The sequence below is a fragment of the Crocodylus porosus genome, unplaced genomic scaffold (genome assembly GCF_001723895.1).
Source record: "Crocodylus porosus isolate Cpor-Errol unplaced genomic scaffold, CroPor_comp1, whole genome shotgun sequence".
Taxonomy (NCBI): Eukaryota; Metazoa; Chordata; order Crocodylia; family Crocodylidae; genus Crocodylus; species Crocodylus porosus.
This window is the reverse complement of record NW_017728945.1, coordinates 3,226,800-3,232,030: the sequence shown is the minus strand read 5'-3', so window position 1 is coordinate 3,232,030 and position 5,231 is coordinate 3,226,800. Positions and strand designations below refer to the sequence as shown.

Genomic DNA, 5,231 nt, shown 5'->3' with positions numbered 1-5,231 from the left:
GCATTTTTTGAACCATTGGAGTCAGCTTCCCATAAAACCTGACAGACTTGTGCTTCTCTCCCTGCTTCATGGGAGGTGACTGTTGCCCCGTCACATTTTATTAATCAAAGGACATGTCTTCTGTCCCAAAACCTACCACTACTTCCCTCCCCTCTGTAGGCCAGGTCCAAGTTCCCTGCACTGCCCGCCCTGGGGTGGGTCATGCAGGAATGCATCCAGGATCAGGACCACCTCTCCCCTTTCCCCATGCCCTCAGCTTCTCAGCCAGGCCTGCACTCTGTTGCAGTAGCTGGTAGCTCAATTTGGTCCCAGGCGTGAGCAATATGAGGCAGTGGGTTGTTCAGCGATGCCCAGATTGCTCTGCTTTGAACCAGATAGTGCAAGCCCCTCTAGCCTCTCTCGTGGTCCTCCACCCCAGCCATGACGGTGTCCCACTGAGCTAAAGGAGGAAATGATGGGGACACAGCAGGCGGGAGTGATTATGGGGGAAAGCATAAAACAGACCCCAAAGAACAAAAGGTGACAGGTTTAAGGACTCCTGCATGCTGCTACCTCCCTGCTTTTCAACGCCATATAAATCACCACAGCCCGGCTCCCTGGCAAGGCTGCTGGACTGAACACACTTTGCCCTCTGTGGCACATGCAGGGGAATCAGCACGTGCTGCTTGCTCACCGTGCAGCTTTCTCCCTGCGGAGGAAGCAGGAAGCAGCACTGCACTGGGTAGGGCCGGGCGTGGGGCGAAAGCGGAGAAATCGTTTCGGGGCAGAAAAGGGAGCGCGCCGACGAGGATGGGATTCGAACCCACGCGTGCAGAGCACAATGGATTAGCAGTCCATCGCCTTAACCACTCGGCCACCTCGTCTGCGTCGGAGGGTGGCCGGTGGCTCCATTTAAGGGGCATACCCTGATAACACCTCGCTTGGGGAGAGGAGCAGGGCCCCTGCAGCTTCTCCGTTTCCCGGGCTGCTGCTCGGGCACCCCCCGCCCGCAGAGCCGGGGCCCTGCTCCGCTCCCTCGCTCCCTCCCCGGGTTATGGGCATGCGGGACACCTGCAGCCCCGCGGGGTGCGGCTGCGAGCCCTCCCCCCGCAGCGAGGATTGCGGGGAGGTGCGTGCGGGTGTGTGCGCATGCACGCACATGTGTGTGCACGTGTGTCTGTATGTATGTGGGTGCATGGATGTGCGTGAGTGCACGTGTGTAACTGCATATGCACGCATTTGTGTGTATGCGTATGCATCCGTGCGTATTTATGTGGGTGTGCGTGTATTTGTGTGCATGTGTCCATTTATGTGCATGTGTGCGCGCGTGTACGTGCATGTATATGTGTGCATATGTATGTGTATGCATGTGTGTGCATATGTATTAATGTGCATGTGCATGTGTGTGCTTACATGCGTGTGTGTATTTGTATGTGCATGTGTATGCGTGTGTGTATATGTGTGCGCATGCATGTGTGTATGGGTGCATGCGCGTGCATTTGTGGGCATGTGTGTATGTATATGTGTGGGCATATGTATTAGTGTCTGTGTGTGTGTATGCATGTATGCGGATGCATTAGTGTGCATGTGTGTATGCTTGTATTTGCATACATGCATGTGTATGGGTGCATGTGTGTATGCGTATTTGTGTGCATGTGTGTATGCATGCGTGTATGCGCATAGGTATTGTGTGTGTATAAATGCATGCGCGTACATGAATTTGTGTATGTGCATGCATATGTGTATGCGCGTGCATTTGTGTATGTATGTATGTATGTGCACATGTGTGTGCATGCATATGTGTATGCATGTGCAGGTATGCACATATGTGTGTGCATGGGTGGGTGTGTATTTGTGTGTATGTGTACATGCATGCATGTATATGTGCACGTGTATTTGTGTGCATGTGGATGTGTGTGCATGGATGTGTGCACTGGTGGGGGAGGACCAATGATGGGGCTCAAGGATTTTGCCCCACAATGACAATAGAAAAGAGTGGCTTGTCCACAGAATCCATATGCATCTCGCTTTGCACCAGTCCTTGCCAGGGAAGGAAAAGGAGACATCAAAGCCTGAACCGGGCAGCAGGAGAGGCTGGGAGGGGAAACTCCAGCCTGCTCCCGCCTGGAGGAAGCCAGGGCCCACAGACAGATCAGTGCCTTTGTCCTGCTCCAGCAGAGCCCATCACAGGTTGCCCATAAGAGGCTACAACCAAAGTTAAGGAACTGGGATGTGTTTGCTGCTCTGATCCCTTCTCCGTTACAGTGACATGGGTATAAAATGGAACTTGAAAAACCCAGAAACCAGTATATCTGTATAACCGAGTGACTGGGTCTAGTAACTGGGGGGAGGGAGGGGGGTGACATAATAGGGACCAGTGTACTTGGGTAACTGGGACCAGTAAAGGGGGTGGGTATTTGGGACCAGTATAACTGGGACCAGTATAGCTGGGTAACTAGAAGCAGTAAGGGGAGTGGGGTAATTGGGACCAGTAAGGGAGGTTAATTGAGACTATTATATCTGGGTAATTGGAACCAGTATAGCTGGACAACTGGGACCAGTAAGGGGTGTCAACTAGGACCAGTAAATGGAGGGAACTGGGGCCAGTATAGCTGTGTAAATGGGACCAATAAGGTGGGGAAAATGGGACCAGTATCACCAGGTAACTGGGACTGATAAGGGGCAGGGGTTAACTGGGAGCAGCATGTCTAGGTAACGGGGATGGGCGGGGAGAAGGTAGCAGGCTGGCTGGCAAAAGCTTGTAGCAGACTGCGCTCCAGGCTGGAGGAGTCCACAAGCTTGCAAGGACTCCAAGGGGCTAATTACAGGCCTGCTCAGAGGTCTGAGCCAGCTGTGAAAGATAAGGGGCTGGCCAAGGAAGTTAAAAGGCTCCCAGGGAAAGGAGTCAGGGAGGTTGTGATAGAAGAAAGAAAAGCTGAGAGAACTGAAAGTTAGGAAGATAAGAAAGCAGAGGAAGTAGGTTGCTTAGCTAGTAGATGCAATACTAGGCCAGAGACTTTTTGGGTCTGGGAAGAGACCCACAGTTGTAAAGTTGGTGCCAGCAGTCCTATGACAGAAAATTCACCCCAAGGAGGAGAAGGAAGATTTCAGGTAGCTGAAGGCATCTTTTCACAGTCTGTGAGTTAATCTTCAGTCATGGTGAATTAAACCTATGTGAATTATGTTAATGTTTGGGTAGGGAGTTGAGTTTATGGTGGTTCCTGAGAGGCCAGTGGGCCCAGGAAATAACTCAATATAGTTAAAGGACTGTTTGAGCTAACTAACTCCAAACCCTTTGCAGGGGGTAACTGGGACCAGTGTGTGTGATAGCCAGAAGCAGAAGGGTTAACAAGCAAGTTATAACAAGAGAAAATGCTTTTTGAAGATATCTGAAATAGAGCTTATGAGCAGTTTTCTGTCTAGAGTACAACTTGCAAGATTTATATATAGCTTTTTATACTGATCTTCAGACAGCGTGAACTTTAGAAAGCAGAACTAAAAAATATAACCGCAGACATAGCTGATTTATGAAATTTAGCTTTGAGTCGGTAAAAATTAATGAATCTAAGCACAAAGTATAATTAACATAGTGGGTTGAACTTAAGTGGAGACATGTTAATCTCAGACCTGACCCCAGAGTGATGTGGTGTAATTTGCTTATTAGGTAAACCCAAGCTTAAGCAGTAACTTATTGTAATGATTTCTAACACCTTTTAACCCCATAACAGCTATAAAGTAACACTATGAATAGCTATATAACCAAAAAATTAGCATAAACAAGATATAAAAGAACACGCACGTTGAGTAACCCTCAGGGAAAGGTGGAACAGAAGAGTTGTTGCTGTCCCATGCCCCCGGATGCCTTACTCCTAGTGTAAGCGAAGACCAAATCCTGACTGAGGGACCTTCCTCCAGTTTTCTCTCCAAAAAAGTGCAGCTCGAGGACGCCTAACTTCACTGAATCAACTTGACGTGTATCTTCTAACTGAGAGACTATCGATAAATTGCTAACCAAGTGAGGACTCTTGGTTAATTTCTTTGTCCGATTATCACTGTCAGTTTTAACTTGTATTGTTATGTTGTCTGTTTATTAGCTTAACCTCTTTACTAACTGTCATATGTGCAAACTGTATCTTTTGTTGCTATAAGCAAAATTTATTCTTTTTTATAAGTAAAACTTGTCATTGCTTTCCTCCCAACATCACCTCCTCGATCCCGAACAAAAAAAAGCCCAGTGGCTAATAAAGTTGCAGTGCTCAGTCAGTCTGTAACTAAACTGATATACTCACAGTGCCCAGCTGGCCTGTGACGAGTGTGGCCAAGAAAGTGGGCCATAAAGAGCTGCCTTTGTGGGGCTGAGGATTTTTTTTTTTGCACCCTGACATATGCCAAAGTCTAATGGACTCCAGAGCCCACCTGACCAGTGCCAGGGCTCCTGAGATCAAATATTCATAGCTTGTGCTTTATTTGGAGCTGTGGCAGCGTCTCTGAGGATGGGTGACAGCTCAACCAACCTCCTTCTTTGTTTTCTTTTGTTTTTAAATTTTGGGGCAGCCGAGATCATTCAGGCCTCAGCAGATAAGCCAGCACCCCTGCAGGCTTGTGTAGTAGGTTTGGGGTGAGTATGAGAGTGGCAGGTAAGAGGTATCTGTGGCCTCTTCTTTCTGGGTTTTCCTGATTTGATAGGAGTCTACCTGGCAGAAGGTATTGGATCAGGTGGCCCAGAGTGCTTTCCGTCAGAGGCAGTGCAAACCATGCCCTGCACTTGGGCCTCCTGCCAGGTGACTCAGGCAGGCTGCTGAGAAAAGGAAAGAGGACACGTGAGACGGGTGAACACCTGGGAGCAAGGCTTCCTGTCTGCCTGAGAGATATGCGCCACTGTAAAGCACCTCTGCTAGTTCAGATGGTAGAACATGGGGTTGCTCATTTCAGGGTCCTAGGTTTGAGCCCCATGTTGGGAGCATCCTCTTGCCCGGGAGCTTCTCAGCTGGGAGCAGGCTCTCAATGCTTGGCAAGGAACAGAGCCACTCACACCTCTTTCAGCAGCTCTCCTGCCACTGTGGTCCTCTCCTGGCAGGCTCTCCATCACCTGAGAAGGCCTCTTGGAAATGAATGAACCACTTGACCTGTGTGGAAGCTCCTTGCACTCCAAACAAGGGTGATTCCTGGCAGGGCAAGCAGTGGGGACAGCCATTCCTCAGAGCTTCATGTGACCTGAGAGAAAGAGATCCTTTTCAGGAAGGGATGTTCTC

The 5,231-nt window shown here is 49.3% G+C and overlaps 1 non-coding gene across 1 annotated transcript; it reads right to left on the bottom strand.

Annotated features, from left to right (window-relative positions):
- Window positions 1–781: 781 nt before the first annotated feature.
- On the bottom strand, window positions 782–863 carry TRNAS-GCU. Its single transcript has one exon. It is a non-coding gene; the product is annotated as a tRNA-Ser (tRNA).
- Window positions 864–5,231: the final 4,368 nt, after the last annotated feature.